At 41.8% G+C, this 26,734-nt stretch overlaps 1 protein-coding gene across 1 annotated transcript in view; it reads left to right on the top strand.

The window, feature by feature from the left end:
* Positions 1–1,039: 1,039 nt before the first annotated feature.
* Positions 1,040–26,734, top strand: part of LOC124126383 (probable cytochrome P450 CYP44) — an 81,017-nt gene continuing 55,322 nt past the window's right edge. Inside the window, exon 1 of the mRNA XM_048384577.1 lies at positions 1,040–1,093. The gene's annotated coding sequence lies outside the window, so the exon portion shown is untranslated. The remainder of the gene's footprint in view (positions 1,094–26,734) is intronic.

The following is a 26,734-nucleotide window of genomic DNA, read 5'->3' as shown; positions in this document are numbered from 1 at the left end:
TGTAGCAAGCATTTCGCACATTTCGCAGTTTTACTTTTTGGGGACGATTGATAAAGTTACTTCATTCAGAACGAGTTTACCTTTTCTGTATTTAAATGTAACGAAAACTGCTTTTTTTTTAATGTGGCAGAGCACGGTATGTTATTTTATATGGTGTAAAATATATAACCACACACATGTATTTCTTGACACACATAGAAATACTTCTTACAACTCAATAAAAGGTGTGTGAACTTTCTCATCCTGAGGTATGTTTGTCTACTTGTATAACGTACACTAAAATTGATCAAATATATATAGCACTTAAACAGCATAATAGTTGTGGTATCGTGCAGCTTCTGTAACCACACGCGGTAACCTGTTGCACGCTATTGAACTCAGCGTGTGAATAACCTCAATTGAGTTCTGAAATCCCTCTTTGGACACCTGGCATAGAGTAAACTTGACCTGATTTCCCCCTAACTGGTCGAAGGCGTGTAAGACTGCCCGCAAACGCTGCCTGCCTCGCCTGTCGAGTACTGCGTCTTAAATGTTATTGCTCAAATATAAATAGATTTACTATATAGTCTCCCCTCATGCTGTTAATACTTAAATGTCTGTGTAATACTCAACCATAAAGTTTTTTGGTATATATAAGAATCTTTTATTTATTCCATAAAAGCTATGAAGTGAGGTTCATTGTACTATTTACTAACAGGGTGGAACGGGATATCACCACATCGGTCGTTGAACCCGTGCGCTCCAATATCACACAATCATACGCAACCTGGCGGATCACCGCGGATGAACATTGTTATGGTCTGTAAACGGGTTTGTTGATATAATCTTAACTAATTAGGACAATGCACGGTAAAAGGCTTAACGTGATCTACACATTGTGCTTTAGTCAATATATGAACAACATGAAGTGTGGTGTGTTTGTTGTTACGATTTTCTCGACCGATGAAGGGACTACATCTTACTGGAATTCCGGAATCCCCCGATCAATTGAATGTTGTTATGTGACACTGGGCAGGGTCACAGGGACCCCGCTATAAATACAACCTCACGTCGGAGAAGTCGGTGAATCCACCAAGCTTCCTCATATATTCAGGTAGGTGTTAATTTGCTTTAATTCAATTCTAAATCTTTATTGAACTGAACACATGAATATGTTGTTTGCACTTTAGATTTAAATCAAAGTGTGCGCTTACATATGTGCACTTTAAGAAACATTTAACGACTTAACAACATATATGTTATAGAAGTTCAAAATTGTCATGTTTACTGAATCGGGAAAATTCGATATATTACAACTTTTATAGTTTTTTTATGCATTTATTGAATGATAAAGGTTTATAAACCTTAACTAATATGGTACGGGGACATTCTGATTTCTTTAGTTGTTGTTTGTTATTTAACGCCGCACCCAGCAATATTCCAGCTATGTGACGGCGGTCTGTAAATAATCGAGTCTGGACCAGGTAAACCAGTGATTGATATCATGAGCATCGATCTACGCAATTGAGATACGATTACATGCATCAACCAAGTCAGCGAGCCTGACCACCCGATACTGTTAGTCGCCACGACAAGCACAGTCGCCTCTTACGGCAAGCATGGTAATTCCATTTAATGTTATTAGGTATTGTTTTGTCACTGTGAAACGATATTCACATGTTTCTTTCTGTATATTAATGTCACGACTGCAACACATTGTGATAATTCATTACCATACTCTATTTTTTCTGAAAACAGCGCAAAATAAATAACCTCTACTTAGACTATAAACTATATGATTTTAGCGGCATATGACAGTCTTCAACAATGAACGACCATGTCTAGACTTGCATTAAAGGGTTGTATTTATCTACCCAACAGACGGGTTTGTTTAAAGTGCATAACCTGTATCAGTTACTTGCGCACTTTGTTTCAAGCTACCAGTGTACATGTAGTTCAATACAACCACCCTCTTTGATAGATTTTGTTTGTCAGGACAAATTTTACAATCTCTCGCTTTACGCGCCACATGTACAGAATGTGGGTGCGGATACGGGTGCGGGTGAGGTTGAGGGTCATTTGCTGGCGTTGTGTGTGAGAGTGTGTGTGTGGATGTGGGTGTGGGTGTTGGCGTGGGTGCGGGTCATGATGAGGGTGTGGGTGTCGGTGTGGGTGCGGGTGCGGGTGATGGTGTGGGTGTTGGTATGGGCGTGGATGCGGGTGATGGTGTGGGTGTGGGTGTGAGTGTGGGTGCGTTGTGGGTGCGCTGTGGGTGTGGTTGTGGGTGTGGTTGTGGGTGTGGTTGTGGGTGTGAGTGTGGGTGTGAGTGTGGGTGTGAGTGTGAATGTGGGTGTCTGCGTGTGCGTGTGTGTGTCTGCGTGTCCGTGTGTGTGTGTGTGTGTGTGTCTGCGTGTGTGTGTGTGTGTGTGTGTGTGTGTGTGTGTGTGTGTGTGTGTGTGTGTGTGTGTGTGTGTGTGTGTGCGTGCGTTAGTGTGTGTATGTGTATGTACGATTGCGACTGCCTGTGCGCTTATGCAGTATATATATTATGTATGTGTCAGTGTATGCGTGTATGTTTTTTCCAATGAAAACGAAGCGTGGTTTATTTCACGATAAACATTGTTCTATCATGATGTCATTTCCGGAGAATCGAACACCTGCCCGCAACTTGATGACGTTGTAAATTGTACGACGTTACTTGTGAGAAGGAGGTGTCTAGTTAACGTGAAACTTGTGTGAATATCTGGGAAATATCAAACGTTACCCCCCTTTTCATAAATGGATTTGTCCGACACTGCGGAAACCGGATTGTATTCAGGGAGTCATCATTATTTTAATACGGGTGAATACTTTTGAAGCTTGTACATTCTATTAACATAGTTAAAGAGGCTGAACAAAACGTTGATATCTCATATAAGAAATAAACGACCCGTGGTCGTTGTTTATCGTACAATAAAACACTGTAGGGAGAATAAATGTTTTTTTCTCCCTACAGTGTTTTATGTACGATAAACAACGACCACGAGTAGTTTATTTCTTAAATATATGCGTGTGGATATGCGAAAGCCCTAGACAGTACGGATCGTTGCGCCTCTGTTCATACTGAAGCTTGATCAGTGATTCATTCAGTAGCGATGCTAATGTCATGTTTAATGACGTGATCTATGCTATTCCGTGTAACAGCTTTTTATATTACTTTGAAATACATATTGAATTTACATAATGCACAATATTTTATTATATATTATTCTAACCATAAAACGAAAAGTATTGATAGCCATTTTAGTATAACGGTAATAATATGTAAATATATATTAAGTAATGTAAATATACACGCATAAAAATATATACGTCACAATAAAATCACCCCAGTGAATTCGTGACAATATGTTCTGTGGGGCCACTAAAGCGGTGATAAAACCACAGCGTTATTTATCTATGTTTATATTACGCTCGTCTCCGGGCACCCATAAAAACAAAACAACTACGTCATGTTGCCGTCTTATCAGTGAAGTCAGCTTCGACAAGGCGCTATAGTACTGTCAACGGAAACCTCTTGTCGGTTGGCCTTAACACGGAGTTACATTCTAATTGATACATTGTGACATTAATCAGGTCTCGCTGTTCATTCAGATATCCTTTTACTGTTACTGATGCTGCTCAAAAGAAAATTATGAATATTTTATATCAATATCGATATGATATACACAAATACAGTTTGGTTTATAGATGTGTGATTTATACACTACTGGGATGCGATATGACGGCCTGTCGTTGACAATAATGTGTTTCATTAGACCAGCTATCATTTTACCAGACACCGTTAGATCGACTTTCATTAGATCAGATACCGTTACATTGTCTACCGTTAAACCCGTTTCAAACAGAACGTCACAGTTAGACAGCCGAGTGCTTTACACTGTACAGGGCGGCTTGTCTTTGGTCAGAACGTTTGAGACCAGGTACCAGGACACTAGATACCGTTATTCAAGGAACCGTTGGACCTTGCATCAAACTGCGTCCCACAAGATCAGGTTCTTCTCTTATCATACGTACTTTTAGACCCCTACCTTTATCTTGAACGACGCGTGGATGTTGTTTTACGCTAATCTATAATTATAACGATATCAGTGCGATCTGTGAACAATGACATAAATGAACACACTATGACCACCCAATTGCACGTCTTATCTAACGTCAACAATTGTTTGTTTGTGTTTAACGCAGCCATATAACTGCGATCTGTAAATAATCGAGTCTAGATCAGACAATCCAGTTACTGACATCAAGAGCATCGATTGGGATACGATGACATGCATCAACCTAGTCAGGTGAGCCTGACGGCCTGGACCCGTTAGTCTAAAGGCATGGGTTGCTGAGAAACAGTTCTAACCCGGATCTTCAAGGGCCAGCTGAACTGGGTACCAATATGGTATCGTAAAAAATGGATGCAACTCTTGGCCATATGGTTTGATACCCAGGGGGTTTTTTTTGGGTACCGTCATTTGTGATTCATCCTGATATATTATCTTTGAAGTAATCTTGGTAAATACAGTGTGCATATATGCAGAGCAATGCATACAATAGCCCAGATATCAGATTGTGCAGTGCAGTTACCAATGGTTTGACCTATGTGGATAATAGTGCAGTTACATCAAGCACCTGCTAAACGGAGTAATCAGTAGAGCAACGAACTGACAGCTAACCGCACGAACAAGGTTTGGCTTGGCCTTCAACTCATATCAGATAAGTAAGGATCAGAAGGGTCACTGACCTATGTGAGCGTGCGTACAGCTTTTCATGGACGCGGTACCACTTAACACTAGCAATCACAAGTTATATAACAATGTAGGCATTTAAAAAAAAAAAAAATTATGTATCAAAGCGACACCTTGTATAGAGATTAACCAGAGCACAATAGGAAGTATCCACCCGTGTTTTGTAGGGGGGGGGGCTGCAGTTGTGTGTTGTGTAGTTGTGTGTTGTGTAGTTGTGTAGTTGTGTAGTTGTGTAGTAGTTGTGTAGTTGTGTGTTGTGTAGTTGTGTAGTTGTGTGTTGTGTGGTTGTGTAGTTGTGTGGTTGTGTGGTTGTGTAGTTGTGTGTTGTGTAGTTGTGTAGTTGTGTAGTTGTGTGTTGTGTAGTTGTGTAGTTGTGTGTTGTGTAGTTGTGTAGTTGTGTAGTTGTGTAAGGTACCGAAATTGACCGTTTAGAGTTGAGTTCCTTAGGCATGCAAGGATCCATGCAAGATTCGACTTATGATCTGTGTTTTCTCAGCGTCATATCCGTGCTCTTCGGTTCCAGTTAAAGTGGTAAACGTCTCTCTCACTCACTCACTCACTCACTCACTCACTCACCCACCCACCCACCCATGCAAGATTCGACTTATGATCTGTGTTTTCTCAGCGTCATATCCGTGCTCTTCGGTTCCAGTTAAAGTGGTAAACGTCTCTCTCACTCACTCACTCACTCACCCACTCACTCTCTCACTCACTCACTCACTCACTCACTCACTCACTCACTCATTTGATCTCCTATGCAATATAAAGCTTTGCTGACAAAAATTCTTTCTGCCTTCGACTACATGACTTACATATGCTCAGAGTTTTTCCTAATCTGTGTTCAAAGCGACCAAAGCACGCAAGCTCAATTAAGTACGCTGTGATTATTCTGCAATACCATGCAGCTAGTTCCGAACACATCTGTCTTCACCAGTGAAAGTGGGGTTGTACACAGCTTTTCGACAATAGTCTAACCGTATCACCGACGGAAACACAAACATAAGCTTCACTCATTGTAACAAGGGGGAAAAGAACCCTTTTCTGTACGCGACTAGCGACCACTTTACCACTAGGCTACAAAACTGTTTGATCTTATGCACAAATCACAAAGCGATGTTAACACCAGGCGATGAAGAAATAACAGACATATAAGTATATTCTTAATCATGGATAGGCATTAAACCTCGTTCACTCCATTCACTTGAACACCTTTTAACAAGTGGCAAATTTTACCCATTTTGGCAAATTCCTTATCTATATCCTATGCCCAAAACATGGGCTGCGCAAACTAAACATGTCGAATGTAGAATTATATAATAAAAAGACCCGAGGAGTTCGGTTTATCGAGGCTTCACTGTATGAAGATACTTTGTGTGTTTGTGTGTGTTATGTACCAACCGATTCTTTAATATTACCAGTTAATCAGGCATGGCTTGACAGATTAATTTGTAAATATTTAATAATCGGGTGGTCCTTAACTTGTTTTGAGTAGAATAGAAAACAATGCGGTTGCTGCTCGCGAGGTTGAAGACTTTTCCTTCTTGCGTAATGTACAAAATAGCTGTGGAAACCATTAAAGACATATAAATGAGCAAAGCGTCATTCACCAACTCGCTGCCAGATAGTAGCGCAGTAGAAAGCAGGCATATATGTGTTTAAGAATGCAGTGTAATTATAGGAAGATATACAGTTTCCGCCTGAAGCTAGCGTTACCGCGCATTACGTCATGGAAGGGGTTGAACCTCCACGCGGGAGACAGGTGATGCTGCGGTACAGAACACGTTTTTGTGGCGGTTAACGCGAGCGGAGAGATAACCATTTTACCGCAGTAATTAAAATTATGACGCGCGAGTAATTTTATCAGGGTTACTTCCGGTGACTCAAAACCGTTGGTGCCAATGGTAAAACAAACAGGATGCATGGTAATGTTGAATCTCTATGATGCAAATATTAATTTGCAATAACCAAGATGCAGTCAATATGCACGGTGGTGGTGTTCATCTTAAGTGTTTTCTGAATGAATAACTGGTACGAAAAGTGAAGCGTTTATGTCAAAGTTATTGCATGTCGGTTCCTTTTTTGACGTCATTTTATGCAATGCCATGGATAATGGCAGCATATATTGTTTGGGTTGGCTATACTTGTTATGTTCGGAACAAACAAACAAATGTGGCAATTGAACACAGATGTAGATATGACAAGACAACAACAATGTACCAAGGGCATGGCTGGTATATACATTCATATATGATTACTTTTCCAACACTAATTTCTATTTCGTAACCTGAATACATGTACCTGGAATATCGTTTATGCACCAGTACTTTTTTGTTAAAACTTCATTTCGTGCGTTGATATTCTGAAGGAACGCGTTCGTTTTTGTTTACAAAACGACATACATGTACTCATATTAAAAATCAACACAGAAAGCGAAATCAATTATCTCATGACCTATTTTGTAACTGTCGTGTAACGAGAACCAGTTTTTGCGGTTATCTGAAGGAATATCGTTGTTTTGTATTCAGCAGGAATCTTACATAAGTATCAAAATCAGTTCAATGTCCGTTGTTGATATTTTCACAAGATGGAAGTGTAATTTAAAGTCGCTTATTGATCGGGTTCAAATATTATAAGTGAAAAAATTCACTTAAATTTCAAGTGATTGAGATTACTTTATAAAAGAAGATATATTCAAGATTCATATGTCGCCAATATATAAATGTATCATTACGTTATATTCTGTATATCGCGTCATTGAGGGAACAGTAATCACTATTCATCTTCCGTGCATGAGTTTTTGGAACAGCCAGTTGAAATAGTTGTGATGATCCATATTGTTTGATAACGGTACAAGTCTGATTGGGTTTTAAACATATGTGTCTTGTTATCTAGTTCGTTGTTTGATAGTCTGCTGATTAAAGTAAATATCTAATCTAATGGGAATGATGAACCTGATTTCATGCCCAGGGATAGCCACTGTTTGTCAACACCAACAAGTCTGATTGGGTTTTAAACAAAAGTCATATGTGTCTTGTTATCTAGTTCGTTGTTTGATAGTCTGCTGATTAAAGTAAATATCTAATCTAATGGGAATGATGGACCTGATTTCATGCCCAGGGATAGCCATGATTGTCAACACCAACAAGTCTGCAGCTCATTTTGGACACGTGGGTTCTGCTTATTATATTGATTTTGGTAAAAAACAACTGGTCTTTCTTGATTTTTACCAGCGGACTTGTGACTGTATCTTTCCCTGATTTCAAAGGATAGTTTATATAAGATTGATTGAGACTGAAAGGACTGTTAAAATGTTGTTTTTATTACAAACTTATGTTCTTACGCAACATGACGTTAAAATATCAGCACAGATAGCGTGTAATATATTTTCTATATAAAATAGGCAGAGTTGCATAACATCTCATTCGTATGCAAACATGTGAGCACATGTTGAACGAAATGTAGAGCAACTGCACTTGGACACCCACCATAAATCACTGAAATACATATATGCAGCTGGTGATTGACCTGAACCTGCATTATCCTGGATTGTATTTCACCTCTCTGATTATCGCGATAGCAAATTATCGGCAGAGCACTGCTGAAATCTAACATCATTATGATTCAGTGCGCGCCCAACTGCCAGCAAAAGAAAACGTAATTGCTATAATCCTTTCAAAATTATTACGTAAACATTACTTGAGTTTAGGATTGAGTTTCACGCACCGTTGGCGCTGTGAGCGAGTGCAGCATGCTGCTGTACTATCTGCGGCTTAGAGCTCGACATGCTGTAGCGAATCTTTGGAGTAAACTCTGGGTTGTAGCAGGGCATGTCAGTGTAACCTTTTCTGTACAGAAGAGTGAGTGAGTGAGGTTCGGATTTTTCGCTAGTCTCGGAATAACGAACTAGTGTCCGTGTCTGTTTCAAAGAAATCAATTCAATGAAACTGAAAGGACAGTTCAATTTGCCTTCAATATACAGTAAAGTACGTTTATAACGAACACGCTTATAACGAATTGACGGGTATAACGAACTTACTGTTTTGTCCTTAAAATTTGCTGTAGTTATGCTGTATATATGCTCATAACGAACTAAAATTAGTGGTCCCTTTGAGTTCGTTATAACCGTAGTTTACTGTAAAACAAAACCGGGATTCGAACCCACAATCATAGGTTACTGATGTGCCCAAGGGACGCAACTTTGCACAGCGAAATTGCGGTGCCTTAGACGATGGGTCACCTGTGCCCAATAAAACAACATGAAGGCAACCCCGTTTCCTTACACTACTCTGACTATTTAACCTTGGTGTTCTTATGCCGCAACTCCTGCAGATGGCTTCACGGCGGAGATGATGTCTTTCCCATATGTTACAACAAAGCAGATATCTGTAAACACGTAGTACAGGCCTTGACTCGGTTTCCTTTTGCACAGGCAACAAACAGGTCATGGAGGGTGTTTGTGTGAGGGGATATATCACGTATGGAAGCGTATTAGTGCCACATTCTAAAACAATATTCTTTCATCTACGCAGATGACCCATCCACGTAGAAGATATAGAGATCTCATCAAGGAGTGTTGATATATTTGATATCAAAAGACACTCGGGTGAGATTTTATTTATTATCCCACATCATTCTTCCAACTGTTTCAGTTCGTAGACAGTAATAAACAGTAGCAGAGCAGCCATTTGTGATGTCATTTGTTTGTGACGTCATGATAACCAATGACATCACAATGGTCTGCAAGGCATTGTGATGTAATTACATTGCAGCGATATCTATAATGTAGATACTGCTTGATCTCATCCAAGCCATATCTCATGTGGGAGCCAGTTTTGGATGATAAAAAACTAAAATCTACGCAGAAGATATTTTCATCTACGAAATATATATATATGGTATAATATCATCTACGTGGTGAAAGTATATTTGTTTAGAATATGGCACTAATACGCTTCCATAATACGCTTTTAGCAAGGGGTGAGGGTGAGAGGTATAGGGTGGGAGATCACACACGGAATTCTGCCAGAACATACGCTGATTCAGAGAAGTATTGCTTCAGGTGTGTAACATTTGATCCCTGAATGCACCTCTCTTTTTGGAAAAAAACTGTATCCTTTCTAGCATAGTCATGACATTACAACACGGCTACAGAGGGGCCTGAACTTCTCCCATCCTGCTAGACGTACATATTAAGCCACTACCGACGTCACAGATGAGTGTCATTGGCTTCTCATGACAGACATTAGCGCCAGCGATCTTCTGCCATGACAGGCAAATCGGGTGGTCGAGTGAGTGGGTCACTGACATCGCGACATGTGTTTATACGTCATCTACACCACGATTAGGAATTGGGTTGACATCTACAGTAGGGTTTCATTGTTCTGCGCTTGTCAACTAACGTCAATCCTGTGGAGAGATGGCAATTTGAGAGAGTTGTGATTAAGGCGTTTTGAACAGTATTCAAGTAGAATGTCAGCATGTCAACCCACCGCCCCTGGCTTAAACACTTCAGGATGCGGAGCTGTGGGGTGGTCTTGTGGTTAAAGCGTTCGCTCGTAACGCCGAGACCCCGGGTTCGATTTGGGTACATTGTGTGAAAACCATTTGTTCTGCCTACACCCTGATGTTGTGCTAAAAGGGGTTAAAGTTATACTTTACAATCGGTTTCCATGTATATATATTTGTATATTCGGTTGCCCAAATCAGTGGGCTTGGGAGCGACCCTTAGTCAATGATTAAGGTTCCTAATGCCCTAATTATTATTTTCGGTTTGTGAGCACTATACCTATCACAAAAGTGGTAAGCGTCTAAGACCTGCGTCAATTCCAGCTTTCTTCCTACATAAGTGAGTGAGCTTGATTTTACGCCGCTTTTAGCAATATTCCAGCAATATCACGGCGGGGGACACCAGAAATGGGCTTCACACCTTGTACCTATGTCGGGAATCGAACCCGGGTCTTCGGCAGGACGTGCGAACGCTTTAACCACTGGGCTACCCGACCGCCCCGCTTCCTACATTAAGCTAACGCAGCGGCAAATGTTCAGCTTAACTATTGTTCAAAACGTCGTTGAACCCAACACTCACAATTTTTCTGTTTTAAAGAATTGTAGTTCAAAATGCATTCTCCCGCTAAGAATATTGTGCTTCTTTGTAGTGAGGTCAAATTGGGTTTATTATCTATGGTAGATGTATTAAGTAGATGATCCGTGAGGATCCGGGTAGAGACAACCCATGCTTGCCATACAAGGAGATTATGCTTGTCGTAAAGGCGACTAACTGCACCGACAATCTGATATCTGGACTAATGTATGCATATACTCTGCAAACCAGGGTGGTTAGGTTCTCTGACGTGGTTGATGCATGTCATCGTATCCCAATTGTGTAGATCGATGCTCATGATGTCAATCACTGGATTGTCTTGTCCTGACTCGTTTATTTACAGACCGCCGTGATGTAGCTTGAATATTGAGTTCGGCGTTAAACAATAAACAAAGCAGTTAACCAAATGACTCTCTCGTGACAGTGAAGGTGTGACTGCTTGTGTCTTACACAGACGTGTAGAGTGAGTGAGCTTTTAACAGTATTCCGGTTAAATCACAGCGTGTCAGCTTATTTAAGAGGAAAGCCCAAAGCGATGCAGACGTTTACCACTTTGGTGAAACCCACGAGCACGGGTATGGTGCTGACAAACCTAGAAACATAATCGTGGCAAACCGGGATTCGAACTCAAAATCATAGTTTTCTGGGGCGCCCAAGGGATGTACCTTTGCGAAGATGACTGGGTCACTCGTCCCACAGACGTGTAGAAGGGCACCTCTGGTAAGTGTCCCATTGAATACCTAAGCTCTCAGCTGTGAAGGTTACCTCTCATGCTGCTTACAGCTCATTCTGCCTACAGCTCAATCTGCCTACAGCTCATTCTGCCTACAGCCCATTCTGCCTACAGCTCATTCTGCCTACAGCCCATTCTGCCTACAGTTAACAATACACATAATACGTTTAATAAATCCAAACGACTGAATACCTGTCTTTCCTTTTTCATAATTAACTAGTCCTTTTAACACATATAAAAGACAAGTGTAAAAGAAATGTGAATAAACATCAACCTATCTTGTCTTATGACATACTTTGAGATCGGGCTTCTGACATTGTATTTGAATTGTGACTTGACTTATTTAATGTCAAGATGACATACACTCTTCAAAGAAAGAAACGCAGAGTTTATTGAACCTGATTACACAATGAATATATATAAATATATAAATTGGACATATGTTATTGGAAAATGTTGGCCTGATATTCGACAAACGGTGCGTCAAAACGCAGCCATTGTCCATTTGCAATGTCTTAAACGGCATTGTTTTCACACTTGTTCATAAATGTCATGGAGGAAAACAGTAAAGCAAAATGCACGTGCAAGTTATGGCATTAGTAACTCTTCTTCACCGGCGAGATGGAAGTCAACGTGTTTATCGTCGTCGAAATGAGCGTTTTGCCCCACATTGTGTACGTGAATTCGACAATTTCGGTGGCGGTAGTGTCATGGTGTGTGTGTGTGAGGGGGTGCGGGGTGGAGGGGGTATCCTACACCACGAGATCTGACTTGGTTGTGGTTCAGGGATATTTGAAAGCAAATCGCTACGTGAATCAAATTCTTCAACCTCACCTTCTTCCAATCATTGACCGCCAGAGGGAGGTGTTTCAACAGGACAACGCTCCACCGCACACAGCTCGTGTCACGGTAGACTACCTTCATAATGCCAACAACGTTTGGCCCTGGCCGCCGAGATCTCCAGATCTCAACCCAATCGAACCCTTCTTGGATGAACTCGATCGACTGTGCGTCAACGCCACAGACACTCCCACAACTGGCCAACGCGTTACAAGCAGAATGGCGCAGAATTCCGCAGAACAGGATTTGTACACTCATAAAGTCAGTGCCGAGGAGATGCAGAGCCGTGATTGCTGCCCGGGGCGGTCACATTAGAAACTGAGTTCAGCGGAACCTTGTGGCCTTATGTGAACAGTTTTCAATGCCTTTGTACAACGACAACATTCGACTATCGAGCTTAAAAATTTCATATTTGTATCTATGATATTAAATTAAATATATCGACTTTATTAGGTACAATAAATTTACTAAAAATCTTTTTTTTGAAGAGTGTATATGATCATACGTGTAATTATGATGTGATATCATGTGTTTGGTAATGTTGTTATGTTGTCATAAATGAAATATGATGAATGCAATTCAGTTGAAAGATTTTAACACAATTTGTCACGTTGTACAAAATGAATAATCATCTGTCACCCAAATATCTTTGTAGGCTTATTCATAATACAGTTTCGCAAAGCACAAATTATAACTTAGGGAATTAGCTAATCTAACGGTGAATTCGAAGAGTTAAATAAAAACACCTGCAGATTCATTTATACCATCGACAATTGCAATACAACTTCACAATATACTCCCGGAAGTTTCAACTGAGCCAACAGAGACCGTTACAAAATTTAAGAACTTGCTACATGGAAGGGGAGATAATTGGATACATTGGGACTTAAAAATTAAATTAAATTAATTAAAAAATACATTGTATAAATGTGCCGACTTCTAACGATTAGGTCGTCGCCATGCTGCTGACAGCAGACCTCAGACCTCTCTAAGATATGAATACTTCTTATTACGGGTCACGTCAGGAAGATCTTTCGCGAACTTTGACCGACCCATGAAATGACTAATAAGAAGTCGACTTGAGCAAAATGCATCTTTCTCGAACTATACGGCATTAGTTTCAAAATCGACTTCCATTCCTGATTACGCTTTGAAAGTAGTTTGACAAAGTTCTCCATTCCAAATTTGAAAACTGAACAAAATAACATTACCGTGACTCAATACTAGTACATGTATATCCCACGGGCTATGTATGTCTCCACTGTTCAAATGTTTGTCCCATTGAAGAAAGTGAAATTCGATGATTTTGACGGAATTTGACGAAAAGAGGCTACTTAATGGATCGTTGATAGCCTACCGCGGCAGCCTGCATCGTTGCTCATTAAATCAATCACTGGGTTGTATGGTCCTGACTCGATTGTTTACAGGCCGCCGTCTACAGTTTGAATCTTGCTGAGTGCGGTGTAAAACAGGCAGCAAGAAAATAAAGAACGATTACATATATGTCTCATATCAATGTATGGATGGTATGTACACATCTACTTAGGACACAGTCGGATTCCTACAATGTACTCTGTTATAAGCGACGTTGTCCCATGATTAAGGAAAGGCCTTTGCAGCTTTTATTGAGAAGCATGAGCGATTCGGTAGCACAGTGGTTGAAGCGAACATTCGGGTTCGAGTCCCCATGAATACAATTTGTGAAGACCATTCTTTGGTCCCCGCCGTGATATAGCTAATGTGTCGCTAAAATGGCGTAAAACACCACTCAACGCTTTCCAAAGAACCAGCTATATATCTTTCTTCTTTTACAACATACCCGGGGTAGAATAGGTCTTCAGCAACCTAAGCTTGCCGTAGAAAGCGACTATGCTTGTCGAAAGAGGCGACTAACGGGATCGGGTGGTCAGGCTCGCTGACTTGGTTGATGCATGTCATCGATTCCAATTGCGTTGATCGATGCTCATGATATTAATCACTGGATTGTCTGGTCCAGACTCGATTATTTTTAGACCGCCGTCATATAGCTGGAATATTGCTGAGTGCGGTGTTAAACAACAAACCAACCAACTTCTTATCAACAAACATTCTTTCCACCAAGGATTCGGAAATCGGTTATTGATACGTTACTAACAAAAGACTTTGACACTTGCGTCATCGTTACCAAGGGGTGTTTGTTTGGCTTCCATGTATTGCTCCGATCGTCAGTACGTAATATATACATTGCCTTTATGTTCTTATCATATAATCTACTCTCTACCGAGGCAGACAATGTATTTAATTTTAGTCCACGTGTGAACGAGTTACAAATGAAGGAAGCATATCCTGTCATTTGAAATCTAGATTCCAGGTTAATGACAAAATAGCGTGTAAGCATTGCAATGCAGACCTTTGGGACGACGTTCTACCTTAATTTCCTTCTGTCGCGGGGTAATGTATTACTGGTCACAGCCTGTACATGTCATTGACCCCTCCGATATACCTTACCCTTTGTTCTCCAACGACCTCGTACGCCCTCATTGGTGCGGATAGGCCGCGTTTTCCATAGCAAGCGTTTGGGGAACAAACCTACAAATACATACGGGCCGGTGAACGACCTGGAGGGAAAGAAATTACAATGAATATGTTTCCGTGTTGATCTCATTTCATTGAGGATGACACAGTTGTAGCAAGTATTTCACAGAAGGAAATATCATTATTTTTTACTCGCCCGTGAAGAAATCATCCGTTTAATAAACATACAGCTTGATTACACATTGGATAATACCAAAGCGCGTGCTTATGCACGGCGGGAACAAGTTTCACTAACAAATATTGAAAACTCCCAACATCCCTGGGCTCATTCAACGGCATTGCCTGTAGAGAAGACAGATCACTGAGTGGAGCTTATGCACACCCGATGACCTAAGCAACCCTGTTTCTAGGCAGACGTCACATGGCATTGTTTCGCCGATGGATCTTGCAACAACATTCCACAAATGGCGCCTTGCCTTATTTGTTTTGAGTTTGAAAAAGAATACATGGGGGCACGGGCAATGGGGATGAGTAATTGTTGGAAAGATGTAAAGAGGGGTTGAGTCCCGTCCGAGATTTGAACCCACACTGCCAGAGTGAGGCGCCTAATCGCCAGCACACTAAGTCAGAGATCTAACCCACTTTTAATTATTACACTAAAGATCTTTATGTTATTCGGCAACAGTCATAAGAGGGAGACGCGTCCTGTCATAGACATGTTTACCTACCCTAGAGTGCTTGAGCTCCTCGCCTGCAGCCGCTAGGAGGCGAAGGGCAGGGTACCAGTCTAGCTCTATCTGACTTGTTTCTCCCATACAGCATTTAGCTGTGGTGATACGTTGACTCATTTCCGTGAAGCGAGAGATTAGCACTTTTGGACAGTAAATGATTGACGTGTCAGGGTACAGGAGTAAACATATTACCATTAGGAAGTATGGTTCATGGTTTTGAATAACAAACAGACACACAACGTTGTGGGTTGTAATCTTAACAGTATCTGCATGTCTCCACGTGCAGATCTACTTCAGTACAGGGTTCGAAATAGACATCGGCCCGTAGGCCCGAGGCCGACAGATTTGTTCTCGGGTTGATAATTTTAAATTTCAGCAGGCCCTTACGGCCTACAGTTTATTTAAGTAATTATTTATTAAGCATTATTTAGGTAATGTGATAAACATAACTTTCATATATATAAACAGTAGGATTAGACCTTTCAAATGACATGTAGTCGCAGAGAAGTTTTACAAGCTTATGATTTCCTGTAGGACAAATGTAGGCTTCATCTATCACCACCGAGGCTCTGGCAACTCGGTGTGATAGCAGTAAAAGCTTCTTGTTGACTGGTTGTGTTTTGTAATTTATATTGCAAGAGGCTCCTTGCTTCAGCTCAAACGTTTGGGCCCACAGTTTTTTTCCACTGGGCCTACAGTTTTGGAAATGTGCTGGCCCTTAAGGCACTGCGTTTACTCTGCTGAGTTTCAGACACTGCTTCAGTATAAATAGTATTACAACATTGTAGCTATTGCTTTGAAAAGATTCCTTATGAAAAAATGACAGTGTATGTACTTGTATCAATAGGTAGGTATGCTACAAAATTTCTTGTTGAGTCTCTGGTTCAAAGTTACCTTGAATTCTAAAGGTGGGCCGTTGTATGGCATAAAATTAATACGTATAAACTTTTGACGTGTTTGAAGTATCATTCTGTGAAACTGAAAATTTGATTATGCTGTGGATTTATAAGTTCTAAACGGCAAGTAATAACTAAAATACTAAACTCGCTCACGTGTAATACCAATCTTTTGACATTCGTGAACTCCCTGCTTTTCAAAACACTTCTCGTGTCGACAGTGAAGCTTTTCAATTCCAGTCAGGAAGATGTTTTCTGAAGCAACCCCGAAATTCCCATTCACGGCAGCTTTGAGGTCATCGTTGTCGTCAAAGCGCTTTCCACGAAGGTGTTCTTTCAATTTAAGAAACAGGTGGAAATCACTTGGTGTCAGGTCTGGCGAGTATGGAGGGTGAGTATGGAGGGCGAGGAAGTTCTTCGAACCCACATGGTCGCACAGCAGCCTTTGCAAGCACAGAGGTGTGAGAAGAGGTATTGTCATAAAGTGGTAGAACATTCCTCGCCGCTTTTCTCTCAGACAATGAAGCAAATCAGCACAGTAGGCACCTACAATCGTCTTTTGACTTTCTAAGTTATCAACTGGGATCACACCCTTTGCATCCAGTGGCCATAACTTTCTTCACTGATCTTGAAAACTTCAGTTTCTTTGGTGCCGGAGAAGTAGCATGGTGCCATTCCATGGATTGAAGTTTTGACTCGGCATCATGGTGGTAGACCCATGTTACATCACCCGTTACTCATAACTTTTCTAATGTGGCGCAATCCTCCTCAATTAGCTCTAAAGTTTCTCTGGCAATGCCAGTTCTTTTGTCATTAAGATCAGAATTTAGAATCTTTGGCACCCAACGAGCAGATATCTTATTCATCTGTAAATGTTCATAAATAATAGTTCCAGTGGATCCATGGCTTGGACCTGTGGCTTCCTGAAGCTCAGCAATGGTAATACGTCTATCTGATCTATATCCTTGATTGAATCTTCATTGATGGAAGTTGAGGGACATCCAGACCTAGGGTTCTCCCAGCCTTCAACATAGGTCCCAAACGTTTCACAGCGGAATAGCTGGAGCACATATCCCTATAAGAGACATCTCTCCCTTTTCTTCGAGGCAGTGATCTGAGTGGTGAGTATAGTCGTCCACCCTCTTCCCTTGATGGGGAATTGCGCAAATGAATACCCCATCATTCCTTCCTCAAAAATTTGAAAATAGAGAGCATTAACGTTCCTCCCAACCTTTCCTCTAGGGGCGCATTAAGTAATGTTTCATCCACATTTTCATCTATAAGCGGATTTGGTGATGTTTTATCCACGCTTTCCTCTCGAGGCGCATTAAGTGACGTGTAATTATAACTCAAGCCATTATTCCCTCTAGGGACGCATTAAGGGATGGGTTATCCACCCTTTCCTCTAGGGGCGCATTAAGTAATGTTTTCTTCACCCTTTCCTCTAAAAGACGCTGTGGTGTTTTATCAACCCTTTCCTCTGGGGGAGCATTAAGTAATGTTTTCTTCACCCTTTCCTCTAGGGGCGCATTAAGTAATGTTTTCTTCACCCTTTCCTCTAAAAGACGCTGTGGTGTTTTATCCACCCTTTCCTCTGGGGGAGCATTAAGTAATGTTTTCTTCACCCTTTCCTCTAAAAGACGCTGTGGTGTTTTATCCAGCCTTTCCTCTAGGGGCGCATTAAGTAAGTTTAATTCACCCATTCCCCTGGGGCGCATTAAGTAATGTTTAATTCACCCATTCCCCTGGGGCGCATTAAGTAATGTTTAATTCACCCATTCCCCTGGGGCGCATTAAGTAATGTTTTCTTCACCCTTTCCTCTAAAAGACGCTGTGGTGTTTTATCCACCCTTTCCTCTGGGGGAGCATTAAGTAATGTTTTCTTCACCCTTTCCTCTAGGGGCGCATTAAGTAATGTTTTCTTCACCCTTTCCTCTAAAAGACGCTGTGGTGTTTTATCCACCCTTTCCTCTGGGGGCACATTTAGTTATGTTTTATCCAGCCTTTCTTCTAGGGGCGCATTAAGTAATGTTTAATTCACCCATTCCCCTGGGTCGCATTAAGTAATGTTTAATTCACCCATTCCCCTGGGGCGCATTAAGTAATGTTTAATTCACCCATTCCCCTGGGGCGCATTAAGTAATGTTTAATTCACCCTTTCCTCTAAAAGACGCTGTGGTGTTTTATCCACCCTTTCCTCTGGGGGAGCATTAAGTAATATTTTCTTCACCCTTTCCTCTAGGAGCGCATTAAGTAATGTTTTCTTCACCCATTCCCCTGGGGCGCATTAAGTAATGCTTTCTTCACCCTTTCCTCTGGGGGAGCATTAAGTAATGTTTTCTTCACCCATTCCCCTGGGGCGCATTAAGTAATGTTTTCTTCACCCTTTCCTCTGGGGGAGCATTAAGTAATGTTTTCTTCACCCTTTCCTCTAGGGGCGCATTAAGTAATGTTTTCTTCACCCATTCCCCTGGGGAGCATTAAGTAATGTTTTCTTCACCCTTTCCTCTGGGGGAGCATTAAGTAATGTTTTCTTCACCCTTTCCTCTAGGGGCACATTAAGTAATGTTTAATTCACCCATTCCCCTGGGGCGCATTAAGTAATGTTTTCTTCACCCTTTCCTCTAAAAGACGCTGTGGTGTTTTATCCACCCTTTCCTCTGGGGGCACATTTAGTTATGTTTTATCCAGCCTTTCCTCTAGGGGCGCATTAAGTAATGTCTAATTCACCCATTCCCCTGGGTCGCATTAAGTAATGTTTAATTCACCCATTCCCCTGGGGCGCATTAAGTAATGTTTAATTCACCCATTCCCCTGGGGCGCATTAAGTAATGTTTTATTCACCCATTCCCCTGGGTCGCATTAAGTAATGTTTAATTCACCCATTCCCCTGGGGCGCATTAAGCAATGTTTAATTCACCCATTCCCCTGGGGCGCATTAAGTAATGTTTAATTCACCCATTCCCCTGGGGCGCATTAAGTAATGTTTAATTCACCCATTCCCCTGGGGCGCATTAAGTAATGTTTTATTCACCCATTCCCCTGGGGCGCATTAAGTAATGCTTAATTCACCCATTCCCCTGGGGCGCATTAAGCAATGTTTAATTCACCCATTCCCCTGGGGCGCATTAAGTAATGTTTTATCCACCATTTCCTCTTGGGGCGCATTAAGTGATCTACCCTTTCCTGTAGTGGTGCACTGAATGCGTTTGAGTTTGTGAAAGAGCACACATGCCTATGACCTCAACGATCACATCCGAAAGAACGCACATGCCCTTCACTTGAAAGAACATTATTAAACAAATATGCTTCTTCTTAACGCTTCTATTTCTATAAAAGGGGGCAAGGGTAGCACAGTCGACTAAGGCGCCGCAATTGGCATTGCAGAATTGCCATTGTTTGGCCAACAGAAACCTATGATCGCGGTTTCGAATCCCGATTCGACACGATTATGTTTCTAGGTTTGTCAGCACCATACCCGTGTTTGTGGTTTTCACCAAAGTGGTAAACGTCTGAGACCTGCATCACTCCCGGCTTTCCTCCCACGGTAAGCTGACACGGCGTGATGTAACTGGAATACTGTTAAAGGCGGCGTTAAACCTCACTTACTCTGTCCTCTCAGTTTCATTCCATTGATTTTTTTTTAATCGGGTATAGGCACGGCCACAAGTTCGTTAATCCGAAACTAGTGAAAAAAACAGAAACTCACTCACTCACTCACTCACTCACTCACTCACTCACTCACTCACTCATTCACTCTTCTATACAAAAAAGGTTACACTCACTCACTCTTCTATACAGAAAAGGTTACACTGACGTGTCCTGATACAACCGAGAGCTACAGCATGTCGAGCTCTAAGCCGCAGATAGTACAGCAGCATGCTGCACTCGCTCACAGCGCCAACGGTGCGTGAAACTCAATCCTAAACTCAAGTAATGTTTACGTAATAATTTTGAAAGGATTATAGCAATTACGTTTTCTTTTGCTGGCAGTTGGGCGCGCACTGAATCATAATGATGTTAGATTTCAGCAGTGCTCTGCCGATAATTTGCTATCGCGATAATCAGAGAGGTGAAATACAATCCAGGATAATGCAGGTTCAGGTCAATCACCAGCTGCATATATGTATTTCAGTGATTTATGGTGGGTGTCCAAGTGCAGTTGCTCTACATTTCGTTCAACATGTGCTCACATGTTTGCTTACGAATGAGATGTTATGCAACTCTGCCTATTTTACACAGAACATTTATTACACGCTATCTGTGCTGATATTTTAACGTCATGTTGCGTAACAACATAAGTTTGTAATAAAAATAACATTTTAGCAAGTTACCTTCAAGTGTTTGGCAGCACTCGTACCTCTGCCCACATCACCCTGTAACGCCGTCAGCCGTGTGGAATTGAAGATGTTGAAGACACCGAGGGGATATTCACCAGAGTCTCGTTTTCTCTAATCTCATTTAATTCATTTTTTAAAGTATTCTTGAGTTACTAAAGAATTAATTTAATATTATTCGCCCAGTATGTAACATTTTATTTTAACGTTACACTAACGTGTTTATCCGCTAAATATGCTGCATTTTGAAGTCTGTGCTCTGTCGTTATAAAGGAGAAATATACTTTCTCTCCAATGAAAGCACTTTCGATTATATTCATATTACCAATAACGCGTCATTAACACACACACCCCAAAATCCGAGAAACAGAAAAGTTGCTGGCTGTACGTGTGCTGCGTCACATTACCGATCTTTCTGATTTCTCTTTCTTTGATCGTCCTTTATCTTTGAAGTAACGTGATCACGGATATCATCCTTTGGAGTTTGTTTTTTCATACAAAATAGATGCAGAGCTAAAATATATATTTTTTACATAAAAAATGGAAATACATTGTATGGCCATGCGTATGTAAAGAAGACATATGTTGGAATAGTATGATTTGATATAATGCTGTTATCGTTTGCTGCATGGATTTAGGAAGATCGTACTGCACTGAGCGGAATAGTGTCACAATTATCCAATTCAAGTTAACTGTCCCCATTATGCACTGACGAATCATGTTTATGACACCAGATGGTCCCGTAACGTGGGAAGTACATGCGTATGCTGTCCTCTTACCGTCGACAAACAGCGCGTTTGTACGTGGAAGTTTAACGTCACAGTCATTGGCAATATTTTCGGCACACAATGATCAACCGTCGTAAATGATGATCAAAGCAAATGTGTTCAGGTGGACTTAGATCGCCCTAAAATGATGATGATGATGATGATGATGATGATGATGATGATGATGATGATGATAACAATAATGATAATGATCATGATGATGGTCATGATGATGATGAAGATTTGCCAAAATAGAATAGGTGACATAACTGTCTACGTTACCGTATAGACGCTGACTAGCTTACAAAACGAAACTCATGCCGACTCAGTGTTCTTGAAGTATTCTATTGCGTATGAATCAATAGTTGAAAGCTCGTTATTATATTGAGTCGTGTCACTTTGCCCTATCTGCTTGCTTTATAACAGAAAGGCTTAACATTGTATGGGCAGACGAGCTGACATGAATGGACCTTGTACCTATTTTAAAACCAACTATCTTTACACAATGCACGGCTCCTTGAGATACAAAGCGCGTTAAGACCATGAACCGAACGTTTCCATGCATTAACTTAGTCTTAGCAGCATGAACTGCTTCCAGGACATGTCACAACAATGCCTCTGCTTCAAGCATGAAAAGATTTATGTGAAAAAAAAGCTTTTACTCAAAAAGAAATATTGCAGTTTTATGATCCTTCTCACGACATCTTCATGAGAAATGCACAACGTACGATGTACGGCCATTGACGGTGACTGTCACGCTGACACAAGGGACGCCTGTGTACGATATCAGTGTATACCTCGCGACACAGACGGAACACTTGTCAACCTATACGTATAGCCACAATGTAATTGATAATATGTTTATTTCATGAAGCAAAATATATGTTACAAATTCACATTAACTATGATTAAATGTTTTATTCTTTTTTTTATTTCGACATATTTCTACTATTCTGTACTTATTTCATACAGTTCTTGTCAGCTACAGTCTTTCTGCATTCTTGTCAGTTAAAGTTTTTCTGCAGGCACATCAATTGAGCTTTCGTCAAATGTTGATGTACATGTGGGCAAGAGACCCCGTGTCTTGATACGTATGCTACCTTATTGTCCTCTTTAACATACTTTAACATATGTATGTGTATTAAGTAGATTTACGACCTTACTTTGGCAAAACATGACGATGTGTTTCTAGATAAAGCACACGAGGCCACCCATGTCACATTGCCTTCTACTTAATTCCGACATTTGATATCACCAACGTGCAGAATGACAGTATGAGTTTGTCATCATTATTTAGAGAGATGTATACACACAGGCAGTTTGTTTCACTGATGTTTCGGGTGTTTGCCTTTGCTAATCATTAAATAATGGAGGTTACACGTTGGTATAGTCTGTGCGGGTGTGCATGTTGTGTCACGCTGCATTGATGGGGAGGTCGGTGTAGGTGTGCATGGTGTGTCACGCTGTATTGACGGGAAGGTCTGGGCAGGTGTGCACGGTGTGTCACGCTGCATCAACAGGGAGAGGTCGGTGCAGGTGTGCATGGTGTGTCACGCTGCATTGATGGGGAGGTCGGTGCAGGTGTGCATGGTGTGTCACGCTGCATTGATGGGGAGGCCGGTGTAGGTGTGCATGGTGTATCACGCTGCATTGACGGGAAGGTCTGGGCAGGTGTGCACGGTGTGTCACGCTGCATCAACAGGGAGAGGTCGGTGCAGGTGTGCATGGTGTGTCACGCTGCATTGACGGGGAGAGGTCTGGGCAGGTGTGCACGGTGTGTCACGCTGCAATGACGGGAAGGTCTGGGCAGGTGTGCACGGTGTGTCACGCTGCATTGACTGGAAGGTCTGGGCAGGTGTGCATGGTGTCACGCTGCATCAACAGGGAGAGGTCGGTGCAGGTGTGCATGGTGTGCCACGCTGCATTGATGGGGAGGTCGGTGTAGGTGTGCATGGTGTGTCACGCTGCATTGACGGGAAGGTCTGGGCAGGTGTGCACGGTGTGTCACGCTGCATCAACAGGGAGAGGTCGGTGAAGGTGTGCATGGTGTGTCACGCTGCATTGACGGGGAGGGGTCTGGGCAGGTGTGCACGGTGTGTCACGCTGCAATGACGGGAAGGTCTGGGCAGGTGTGCACGGTGTGTCACTCTGCATTGACTGGAAGGTCTGGGCAGGTGTGCATGGTGTCACGCTGCATCAACAGGGAGAGGTCTGGGCAGGTGTGCACGGTGTGTCACGCTGCATTGACGGGGAGGTCGGTGTAGGTGTGCATGGTGTGTCACGCTGCATTGACGGAGAGGTCGGTGTAGGTGTGCATGGTGTGTCACGCTGCATCAACAGGGAGAGGTCTGGGCAGGTGTGCATGGTGTGTCACGCTGCATTGACAGGGAGGTCGGTGTAGGTGTGCACGGTGTGTCACGCTGCTTCAACAGGGAGAGGTCGGTGTAGGTGTGCACGGTGTCTCACGCTGCTTCAACAGGGAGAGGTCGGTGTAGTTGTGCATGGTGTGGCACATGATTTTAACGCTGTTAATCCAAACACATAATCATCAGATTATCACAAAAATAAACAGTCAACAGTTAGACAGCTGATGTGATAATTATCATCTGTAGATGCACATTTGATCAATCTGCCAATTGCAACTAGCCCATTGTATGAAATACCATACAGTATGCCACGTGCAACTCATTCTGAATTACATATGTATCAAATCAACGTAGCTGAAACAACAATGCTATTAAACGGATGGTTAAATAATTTATATTCTTGCTATAACCAACACCTGAAAACTATCGTGTATTCCTTTTTTAGATTCTTCTGAACTCCTCGACAAACATTATCCCCTTGTCTCCCCCCGATTAACAAACGCCCTAGTGCATTTGACCTGAAGCGAATATAGATATCCCTTGGCCGAACGGTGCCCCCCTTTATAAATCCTCTAGGTAATGATGACTATTATTATCTGGGGCTGCCTGTCAACTCGGTGAGGGTTTAACCACGCAGGTATATATAGCCTAGTGAAGGTCTCTGTAAGTATAGGTCACAAGCCAGCTTTCGGAATAGCACGGCCTTCGCAAATACGGGTCAATGACACCGAGGTGGTCGACTTCACGCGCTACCTCAGAAATGTCACCCAGATTAACACTTACGATAGACAGAACATCTGAAAGTATTTATTGAGCGGGTGAGTGGAGAAGTGAACGAATGGTTGATTTTGTGCACGGATGAATGGTTGATTAGATGAGTGAATGAGTGAATGAATGAATGAGCTGGTGAGTTGTTGATTAAGTGAGTGGCGAGGTGGATGAGCGGAGAAGTGGAAACAAGTGTGTCCTGAGTTGATGATATGATCAGCCTAGAAGATGAGTGGATGAATGGGCGTGCGACTGATTTGTTGATGAAGTAAGTGGTTGAGTGAATGAGTTGTTGATGAGATGAGTGGTTGAGTGAATGATTTGTTGATTAGGTGAGTGGTTGAGTGAATGATTTGTTGATTAGGTGAGTGGATGAGTGGGTGACTTGATTACAGTGTGAGTGGATGAGTGGGTGACTTGATTACAGTGTGAGTGGATGAGTGGGTGACTTGATTACAGTGTGAGTGGATGAGTGGGTGACTTGATTACAGTGTGAGTGGATGAGTGGGTGACTTGATTACAGTGTGAGGGGATGAGTGGGTGACTTGATTACAGTGTGAGTGGATGAGTGGGTGACTTGATTACAGTGTGAGTGGATGAGTGGGTGACTTGATTACAGTGTGAGGGGATGAGTGGGTGACTTGATTACAGTGTGAGTGGATGAGTGGGTGACTTGATTACAGTGTGAGGGGATGATCATGAGTGAGCATAGAGGTGCATGTGTGAGAGGTGTTTTGCTGTATCCATTCTTTCAGTGCTAATTACCCCCACGTTTGCCCAGTGTCCATAACCTATTACTTATCTATGATAACTTAAGTACTGGCTTCCATACCTTCAGCGCTAATTACTGCACAGTGTTGGCTTTCATTGTCTATTGCTAATCACCCATCAGCGCCATCGTCTGTTGGCTTCCCGTGTTAATTTCTAACCTTTGTTATTTTCCACCTTTTGTTATCTTATTAATTTTGTTGTCCTAACATGTACATATAGATGCTCTCTGCCTCATGGCATTCATTCACCTGATGAAGGAGTAAGCATATACTCCGAAACGTTGTGTTCCTCATAACAAAGAAGTTGACATCCATATATTTTCTTCCTCATGGGTATCACATCTAAATGCCTTTCAAAGACCTAAAACTGTGTTGTTTGAAAATATAACTCTGTCATCTGAAGCAAATACTAGACTAATAGAAAATGCTTTTAGAGCCTTTAAATTATATTAAACATTTTTTGTACATTTATATATATTTTATGTTGAACCTTTTATGATCCTCTGTGTGTTGTGACATACTATATCACTATTCTTCTGTCGGAGAGATCTTCAAATAGGCATTACGCCTGTTGACCAAACCATGTGTGAATGAGTGGATGAGTGACTGCGTAGATGAAGCAGTGTATGAGTGGATGAGTAAGTGGATGGATGAGTGTGTTGTAGGTGAGTTCATGAGTGTGTGAGTGACTGCGTAGATGAAGCAATGTATGAGTGGATGAGTAAGTGGATGGATGAGTGTGTGGTAGGTGAGTTGGTGAGTGTGTGAGAACGTGCGCGAGTTATAGCCTGTTGTATTTGTACCCACACCTCACCAGCAGCATTGGCAAATACTAAATGCTGCATAGAATATACCTTGGTAGTGCGTGAGTTGGGTTTAACGCCGCTTCGAACAGTATTCGACTTATATCACGCTGTGTCAGCTTAATGTGGGAGGAAAGTGATGCAGGTCTCAAACGTTTACCACTTCGGTGAAACCCACGAGCACTGGTATTGTGCTGACAAACCTTAAAACACAGTCGGGGGAAACTGGGATTCGAAACCATAATCATAGGTGTCTGGGGCGCAATTTTGCATATTGAATTGCAGCGCATGAGGCGACTAAACCACCCATGCAACCCATATACCTTAATAACCGCATTCTGAACTGTACAAG

The sequence above is a fragment of the Haliotis rufescens genome, unplaced genomic scaffold (assembly GCF_023055435.1).
Source record: "Haliotis rufescens isolate VD_foot unplaced genomic scaffold, xgHalRufe1.0.p SCAF_5, whole genome shotgun sequence".
Taxonomy (NCBI): domain Eukaryota; kingdom Metazoa; phylum Mollusca; class Gastropoda; order Lepetellida; family Haliotidae; genus Haliotis; species Haliotis rufescens.
This window is presented reverse-complemented; position numbering and strand designations above follow the sequence as displayed.